Here is a 9989-nt window from a genome sequence, read left to right as displayed (position 1 = left end):
AAAATGTTGGATCTCTCTTTTTGCAGCAGCACTGCACGAAGTGAGAATAGGAGCACTATATATCAAGTGGCTAATAGCCTAAGATCGGTAGACCTGTAAAAGGTTTGGCTGAGTGTGTCCAATTTGCTTAAGACGTTTGAGCAGATATGGAACAGATTTTATATTGTTGTGAACTTTTGTCCATTGTTCATCCCAATCAATATTCTTATTGAGCATGATTCCAAGGTATTTGTGGCTGCTGGCTATTTCAAGTTCATATATATATATATATATATATATATATATATATATATACATATATATATATATATATATATATATATATATATATATATATATATATATATATATATACATATATATATATATATATATATATATATATATATATATATATATATATATATATATATATATATATATATATATATATATATATATATATATATATATATATATTTTAATATATGTACTTTTGAAAAAGTTTATTGAATAGTAAATGTCTTTTTAATTTTAAGCAAGCTTTAAAATACAACTAGTAATAGTATTAAAAAATAATTCGTAAAGAAGCTCTATTTTGTAAATAAATTGTTTTATCTCGCATGTTTGTGATAAAGAAATGCAACATTTGTTTTGTTGTAAGTTTAAGGTTTTGTTGTAAGATAACTTTTTTTTAAATGTTCGATTTCGCTATGTTTTATTTAATATAGAACAATAAAGTTAATAAAACAGTGTTTTGTTTTTGTCGATTTTTTTCCTTCCGTACTTTAAGTAAACATTGCAACCTAAATTGCACTCGTAAATAACTCAGTACCGCAAGTAAACTAGATCCTAAATCGCACTCGTAAATTGTCGGTAGTTACCGAATTTAGGGGGGGGGGGGGAGAGTGCGCCGTTTACATAGATGCCAGTTTGGTTTTAAAATAATATGTTGTACTATTTATGCATGGTGTATCATATATGATACAATTTTAAAAATCATTAAATTACATATTTAGGAGTAAGATTTTCATCAGCAAATTTTGTTTTTGCTCCGTAAAATGCACATAAAAAAAATATGGTATAGAATATCATAAAGCATTTCTTAAACATTAACTAAAGCAAGAAGTGAAATTAACTTTCGGATGTCCACAAATCCACACTTATTATTAAAGTTTAATCATTTTAGTTTTTAAAAAATAATGATGTCAACTCATGTCTAAGAAATATAACGCTGAACAGCTTTATGATTGAAAAAAGCAGATTTGAAAAAACGAGGCAGAGAGTTTTTGCACAAGATTCAGTTCTCAGTTCCGTCAAACGCGAAAATGAAATCAGTTGTAATACAACTTGTATATGCATCAGATATATACCAGGTTGTTCAATAGGTTTTGTCGTTCGATAAAAAATGGCGCTATTAGATTCGTCATTTTGTTTTTCTAAATTTTTACTACTTTTTTGTGAAAACAGGTGAAGTTTTTCATAGGGTAATTTATTTGTATAGGTCTTCAAAGTTTATGTATCAGAATACTTTTAACAATGGAAAAAATTTAATACCGTGCAGTAATAAAATTCTTATTTTTGGAAAGTATAGTACCAAAACAAATTTATGAATGATTTTAAAAAGTGTATTGGGACTCTTCACCTTCGATTAGAACAGTAGAAAGATAGATTGCTGAATTTAGACGTGATCTTTCAAGTCATGAAGATGATCCACGTGAAGGACGTTCAAAAAGTGCATCAACACCAGAAATCGTAGCAAAAATACAGGAAATGATTTTGGAAGGTTATTGATTTGTTGAAATACCGAGAAAGATTTAGAAGAAGCTCTAGACATCTTATTAGGTAGAGTGAATAATATTTGGCTATTGTTTTGGGTTTTAAAAAGCTGTGTGTACAATGAGTGCCTTATTCGTTAACAATGGAACAAAAACTTATTCAAATGCAACTTTCTCAGAAACATTTGGAGCATTTTGGAAAGGATAAAAAAAGGGTTTTGAGCATTGTTTCATCACTGTGGATGAAATTTGAGTTTAATATTATAATCCTGAATCAAAACAAGATATTAAAGAGTGGCAAGAATCCAGTACTTCGGCTCCAAAGCTAGATAGAGTCAAGAAATTCGCTAAGAAGGAGTAAGCATTAGCTTTTTGGGATGCAAAAAGAATTTTGTTCTTGGATTACCTAAAAACTGGTAAAACAATAAACTCAGATTATTATTGTAACCTTTTAGACCAGCTGAAACCAGCTGGATGTAAAAATTTTTAAGAAAAGACCTGGTTTACAGAAGAAAAAAAATCGTTTTTCATGAGGCGTGAACTTCCTAGCTAAAATCTAGACTGTGGTGCTTTGTGATACGACCCTTAGGACTTCTCGGAGCACTTATACAATAACTTAATAAAAAAAGTATGGTCCTCGAATCACCCCTATTACCTAAAATGGAATTTATTTTAACGAAAAATTCTAAATCCGCCCCTTGAATTGAAAAGTTTAAATAATTTTTTACAGAGTAAAGAAATGTTCAGTTTTTTTTAAATTATAGAGCAATGAGCAATATATAAATATAAACCAACCAAATAAAATTTTTTTCAGTTTTTTAAGAAAGTTTACTATACAGGTAAAAAAAAAAACAAACAACCAATGATATCACTTTAAATTACAACTGGCTAATGAAGAAAAGATTTTTTTTTATACCATTACAAATATGCAAAAGATTAGAAATTCAAGCCTCAAATTCTAAATAATATTAATAAATAAACAGAAAGGTATTCTTATCATAATAAGTCAGGCTTTAAAGTTTATTTTTAAAACTAAAAAACTGTGATCAACATAATTATATCGAAAGTTTTGTCGAAACCGATGACTTTTCCAATAACTAATTCTCCATTATCAAAAAAGATGGATATTTTATTCACAAGTTCAAACTTTTGTTGATCAACAAAAGTATGTTCAGTGGAATAATACTTTTAAAACCCAACATGATTTCGAAATATTAATTGATTTAATGTAAAGTAGTTAAAATTGTAATTTACCTTTCAAAAAAAAATAATTTGGTTGAACTTTAGCTGATTTTAATTTATCTGGAAAAAATACTAATCTCAAAAAAAGATGTTTTAAAATAATATGAGAGAGTTTCTTTTTATATTTCCTAATAACGAGATAGATTAAGTCACATTTTCTTTATGTTAATTTAACTTTTATCAAATTAATGAAATAATTGATTTTTTTACGAATTGGAAGCTTTTGTATCGTTTTCATTTTTAGTTTTAAGGAACTTTACATAAAGTTTTTGTATTCTGTTTGATTATAGACGATATGTTTGATTGATAGAGAAATATTTTGTTGATGCGGCCCTACACCAACAAAATATGTTAAATGTTTTAAATTCTGTTTCTGACAATTTCATTTTTAATTGATAGTCATCCATGGATTTTTAATACCTTTGATTTTTTATAGAAGTTATTTTCGGAAGACAGTATTAAAAACTTTTTAGAAAGTATTTGATTAACTGCTATTTCATTTTTTATCGTGCTGTTTATTTTTTAGTTTATCTAGATATGGGTCATTTCATGTCAAATCAGCAGGAAATCAAGAAATGGTTTATTATTATATAAAAAACCCCTTTTAGGGTTTTTTTATATAATAATGAGTTTATGAAAATTACGGAAAACTAAAAGTTGTAATCTCTATAAAGTTTATACGGTTTTTGAAATATTCAGGTTTAATTTTTCATATTTATGTTAACTTAACATATTTTAAAACATGTCCTATATTGTTATTATTTAGGGATTGTCCATAAATTAGGCAAAGCTAAATTTATTTAAAAAACAGATGAAGGAGATTTTAGGTTCTTTTGCACAGCGGTTTTCATCGACTAATTAATTATTGATATAATTAATTATTTGTTTAATGAAAGACTCTGCATAGTAAAGCTTGTTATCTTTTTTGTTTTAAATTTAGTATTGCGTCATTTATGGACAATCTTTCATTTTATAATATAGAAATCAATGCGGAACAAAAACAAAATTTTTTTTATGCTTGAGAGATAAGGATAGATTGTCGTAGAGTGCTTACTTCATACACAAGAAGTTCCGAGTTTTATTTCCACCAAGTCCCTAGTAGTACCACGCTCAAATCGTCAAGGTTCTTCTTTTGGAGCTAAAGAGTAGAGAGAGGGTTGCAATCATAATAAAGTAGCCACCTTAACCTTAATGGTCTTCTGGGAATGGAAATAACATGGAAAAATAGGAGATAAGTTCATAATTAAATATAAGGAAAAAATTTCTCATGTAACATATTTTAAACAGGGTAAAATCAATTGCAGCTAATCTTGCGATAAATTTTAATATCAATAAAGAGTGCTATTTTTTCCGTATTTATTGAGCAACTTTAAGGCCAGGTGAATAAGAAAAAGCAATTACTTTTACTCAGTAATTGGTTTTTACGTAAGTAAAAACCTTAAGTGACTTTGGTTAAATTTTTCTTCAAGTAAAGCTGACCAGCTTTACTTGCTCATGAGCAATTACTCAGCGTTTTTGGAGTAAATTGCTCAACTTTACAAGAATAAAATTTGACCAATTTTGCTCAAATTTTTATTTACTTAAAACTTGACAATAGGCAGGTCCGTTTTTAGGAGTTGGAAAAACTACAACTTTGCCTCCTTATTTTCTCATTCTATGTTGTTATACAACCTTTTTCCTAAAAATATTTTTGATAAAATTTAAATTTCCTGACCTCCCAGGGGTTTGAATATTTTATATTTAAGGTGGTACATACCTCAAAAAATTCAAAATTTTCAAAATTTAAATTATCAATTTTTTTGGTCAAATTGACATTGCTGATTCTGAAAATAAAATCAAAGTTTGATTAAACAGCATCTAAATTAGTCTAATTTAGCATTTAAAATGTTTTAATTTTCTAGTTCCTTAGCAACGGTCTTAGCAACCAGGGTGATACCTGAATTTATTTTATTTCCAATCTATATTTGTGTACATTCAGTATGGAAATTAACTTTACAGCCTATAGCTTCTTGTTTTGACTTAAAGACATATTTCCAAGCAACGCAACCACGGTATTTCCATATATTTACTGGATTTATGTAATGAAGCTACGTTAATGAAGCTTTGCATAGTTTAATATGGAAACGGTGCCCCAAAGAGATTTTTGTAGGAAATTTATTAATTCATATAGCTGTAGCATCTGCAGTGCTATGTTTCAATGAAGGTGGTTATGGTTTGTTAAGTGTTTATCATAGCTTTGGTTTGCAGCCTGGTCAATTTTGTATATACGGCTTACATAAATATGATAAAGGACGCTTAAAAAGTCCAAAAAAAAAAATCAAGTGATATTGTTAAAAAACAAAGAAAAAAGCTCAGAGCAATAAAATAATGGTTTTGATGATAAAAATATTGCTATAGAAGGTGAAATGTATGCTTCTGGAACTTTTTAGACTTTATAGTAATTGTTTAGATTAGTTTTTATTCTTTTAATGAGTTTTTTCAGATTCGCATTTTTTCAACTTTAATCCTAAATAACTTAAAATCTGTTTTGTCAAATTTATTGAAATTTTCAGGATTCATTCTTCACATAGAAGTCTATGTTCTGAACTAAAAAAATGTTATTATTTTATTTTTTTTACTTATTTTTATATGCATTTTTGTACTTTTTGGGGAAAATTACCCGAATTATTGTAATTGAGCAAATTAAAGTTATACTTTGGATTAATTATTATTTTTTAGTTCAGAACATGCCTTCCATCATTATTGATTAGTTTGCAAAGTTTGATGTAAATATCTTTTAGCAATAAAAAGATATATTAGAACAAAAAATTTGCATAATTATTTTTAAATAATTATTTTTTGTAATTTTTTTTTAATTTTTTTTATTTGTAATTTTATTTTTGTCAAAATAAATCAAAAAGACATAACTAAAAACCAATATTTTATGATATAATTTTTGAGGTATGTACCACCTTAATGCATTTTTAGGAAAATATTTTTTTTTATATATTTGAATCGCCGGACCTATGCGAAGTTATAACCACAGCGCGCAATCATAAATATTTTGAAACTGCCCAGCGTTTATAACTATTTTTAACTTAAAATGACAATTTCAACACAATCAAATACTGAAATATTTTCAATAGGAAAAACCCACGAAATTAAGATTTTTTTTAAGATATTTTTATCACTGCTGCAAATTACTAAATTTCAAAGAAAAGAATAAAAAGTACACCAAAATTATTTCTTTCCCTATAGATATAAGTCACGAGCCTCTATGTAATGATAAAACATGTCAGCCCAAATGTGTTGTTTCTGCTCTTGGAAAACTGTGGCTTATGGGTGGTATACCACACAATAGTTGCAGAAGCATCAGGTAACTATTGATTTAAATAATGTTCATAGTTTATTACATAGTTAGTGATACTTATTTATATAAAAATTTAAGTTAAATGACAAATGAAAATTTATTAAATTATTTTAGGGAAAATGTTTCCAAGTTAATATATCATCACAAGAAACTGGTATCATATCGCTCAAAAAAAAGGAAACACAAAAGCTGCATTAAAATAATTCTTTGGCATTAGAAAAGGAACTGTTTGACATAGGGCACCCAAAACTTTATGAAATAATATAAAAAGAAAGAACTTGATCAAAAGATGCAAAAAATGCGGTATTTTATTTTATGAAGACCAAAAAACTGAAAGAACAATGGTAATTGACAAAATAGACAAAAAATATTAAAAACTTTTATTCCAACAGAGAGTTTCGCAAAAGGAAAGCCAAGGAGTTAGATCAAAAGGAGGAATCATCCACAAAAAACTTAAAGTTAATACAATTTTCATCAAATAGCAATTTTATTAATGAAAATCAAGAGTTATTTTTGTTAGAAAATTTTACTAATGAAGAATTTCAATTTAATAATTATGATGAAATTGAAAAACAATCAACTAACATAAAACAAAATAAAGTGACAGTAACAGCGGATATTGATTAAAAAATTTTCAACATTTTGTGGGCGTTTTGAAATATCTGTTGGAATGCAGACAGGATTATTAGCATTATTTTTAATACGTGAATATAAAATATATATTTTTAAATAAATATTTTTAAGATGTGAATATAAAATATCAATCTTAATGAGGTAAAACTTTCAAGACAAAAGTAGAAAAAATAAGAAAAGATTTATATGTAAGTGAATCAGAAAAATTAAGGGAAAAAAAAAAAAAATGTATATATAGTAATTTAATTTTTTTCTTTAAATGAAGACTATATTTCTGTTGTAAACGAACGTCTAGCTACTGTTGTTACTAGTCCAGACTGGAATTTAAATAAAAATGGAAAACAACAGGATGACTTGCTAGGCATAGTTGAATGTCAATCAGGGAAGGGATATAATCAAGCACTGGCATGTTTTAATGTTATAATAAAGTTTGGAATTGAAAGCTTCATAATTGGAATTTGTGCTGAAACAATAGTATGTAACACTGGTTGTAATAAGGGTTGTATAAGTATTTTAGAAGAACTTTTAAATCGATCTCTACAAAGTAGTCTGTAAATCGACCTCTACAAAGTCTTTAAGACTTCTTTGCAGAAAACATTCTCTAGATTCTCATGTATTTTACATGCAATTAATGCAATCACTAAAACAGAAAGCAAAGGTACATCAGAATCCATTTATAAAAGATTCAAAGCTGCTTGGCTAATGCATTATGAAAATGTTCAAAAAAATATGGATCAGTTATCAAAGTTTCCATAGAGCCGTACTTTCTCAAGTGCAACCGCACTGGGCCCCCGATATTTAAGGGGCCCTAAACAATAAAAATATGTTTTTCTAATATGAAATTTATTTATAAGAAACTAGCACTAGAAGCCAAATCTTGAGAATCTTTTGTACTAAATTACTTTTCGATTAGAAACTTATTTTATAAAGAGTTCGAGGAATATTTCCTAATTTTCCACGCGCAATCGAATGAAACTCTATTCAAATGAAAATGGAATTTCGCTAAAAATTTCTTTTTGAAAAAGTTTTAATCTAAAAATAAATCAAATGGAAAAAAATTTGATTAACTTGATAACGATTTAATTTGAAAAATAATATTGTTCAAATATATTTAAATATACCTAATAGTTCTGTTGTTTTATTGTTTCAAATTGTTATTTTTTAAACAGTTATGTTAACATTTTGTAACTCACTTGTCATTTCATTTAAATTTGCATACAACATTTAATTGCCTCTAATCTCAAAAAGATGCTATGAAAGCGACGCACAAAAAAAGGCGAAACAGATCCGGGAAGTAGCAGAATTAAATAACCTTGCTGGATCATAAATTAATTTTTTAAACGAGGCGAATGTTCGTCAGTTTTGAACACTAATTTAAATGAAATATGCAATTTAAATGGTAAATCTCGATTTGAAAACAATAATGTTGAAGAAAATATGAATGAGCCACAACTTCAAAACATCAATAACCATAACAAAAATGTGAATCAGTATCCAATAGCGTCAATATTGAGGATATTATATCTAACAAGACTTCAGAAATTTGTGATAATTTACAAACAGAGAGCGGCACTTAACCAAAATGCTATTATGATATATTAGATCCTGCAACATGACCTGTTGAAATTGACAAAAAACAACGAATATTTTTGATAGAGCAGTCACCAAAAAGTATTAAGATATCCATTATAAAAGAAGTTCTCAATAAAGATGTTTTAGCGACATTTTTTTTACCAGCAAATAAAAAATGGTGAAAAAGAATTAAGAAATTGGCTTTTATAATCTAACTTGACAGGAGAAAGTTGATGCTTCTGTTGTCGTTTATTTTCGTCGATAAAGATATGCTTAACTTTAAGTGGATTTTCTGATTATGCCCATACTATTATACGGTTATCTGAACATGAACCTTTAAAGAAACAACTTGAATCAGCGTATAAATAGCGAATTCTAGAATTTAACATTAAACATAGAACAGGAATAGATCATCTCAAAAAGATGTGTTCTATTAAGATGTGTTCTATATTAAATGGTAAAGGAGAGTTTGAGTTTAAAAGTTTAATTATAAGGTAAAAATACGTTTAAAAGAAAAAAAGAAGATAAACTACTTTAAATTAATCAAACTCTATTCACTTAAACCACGCGTAAATCATTTACATAAAATATAATTTATAAATATTTATAAAACTTAAGAAATATTTTTACGATTCAAAAACAAACACGGTATACATTCAGCTTAAAGGTTGGCACTAGGGCTAGCAAAACTGGCAAACCGGTTTACCTGTTTACCGGTAAATTGGTTAAATATTATGTTTAAATTTACCGGTAATTTTCAAATAATTTACCGGTAATTCGTTAAAATTTTATGGAAATTCTGAATAAATTATAACTAGTATTTTTTTCTAACTAAAAAGATAAATTCTACAAAAAAGCTAACTTTTTTACGTATTATAAAAAAACAGTTAAAATCGAAAAACATTAAGAACTTTATAATGGAAAAGAATTTTGTTTTCTTACAATATTACAATATGCATTTCTTAAAAAAAAATACAGTCTACTTGATTGATTTTTCCTAAATTTTCGTTTTTTAATAGAGAAAGAAAAATATTTACATACAATTAGGATTTGTTTATGTAGTTTATTTATAATTACATTCAGTTTATTTTGTGCTCGCATCCCATCTGGTTACAGTTACAGGTGATATTTTATTTAATTTAAATAGTGCGTTAGTGAGTTTTTTTTTTAATTATTTGGTTTTTTGCACTGGATGATAAAATTATTAAATATCCTAAAAAAAAATTGAAAATAAACACAAAACATAACTTTGAAATAAAGCGAAAACTCTATATTTTTATTGTGTTGAGTAAGTATTTCACAAAAACTTTAAAATTATATTATAGAATATATTTGTATTGTGTTCCAAAATTTACATATTAAATTTTTTTTAAAAAAATAACCTTATCTATGATGTCTACTGGATCCGGACAAAATCAATTGTGGAATCATTTTCT

This window comes from Hydra vulgaris, chromosome 08, assembly GCF_038396675.1.
Source record: "Hydra vulgaris chromosome 08, alternate assembly HydraT2T_AEP".
Taxonomy (NCBI): Eukaryota; Metazoa; Cnidaria; class Hydrozoa; order Anthoathecata; family Hydridae; genus Hydra; species Hydra vulgaris.
The sequence above is the reverse complement of the archived record's forward strand: the minus strand, read 5'-3'. Positions refer to the sequence as shown.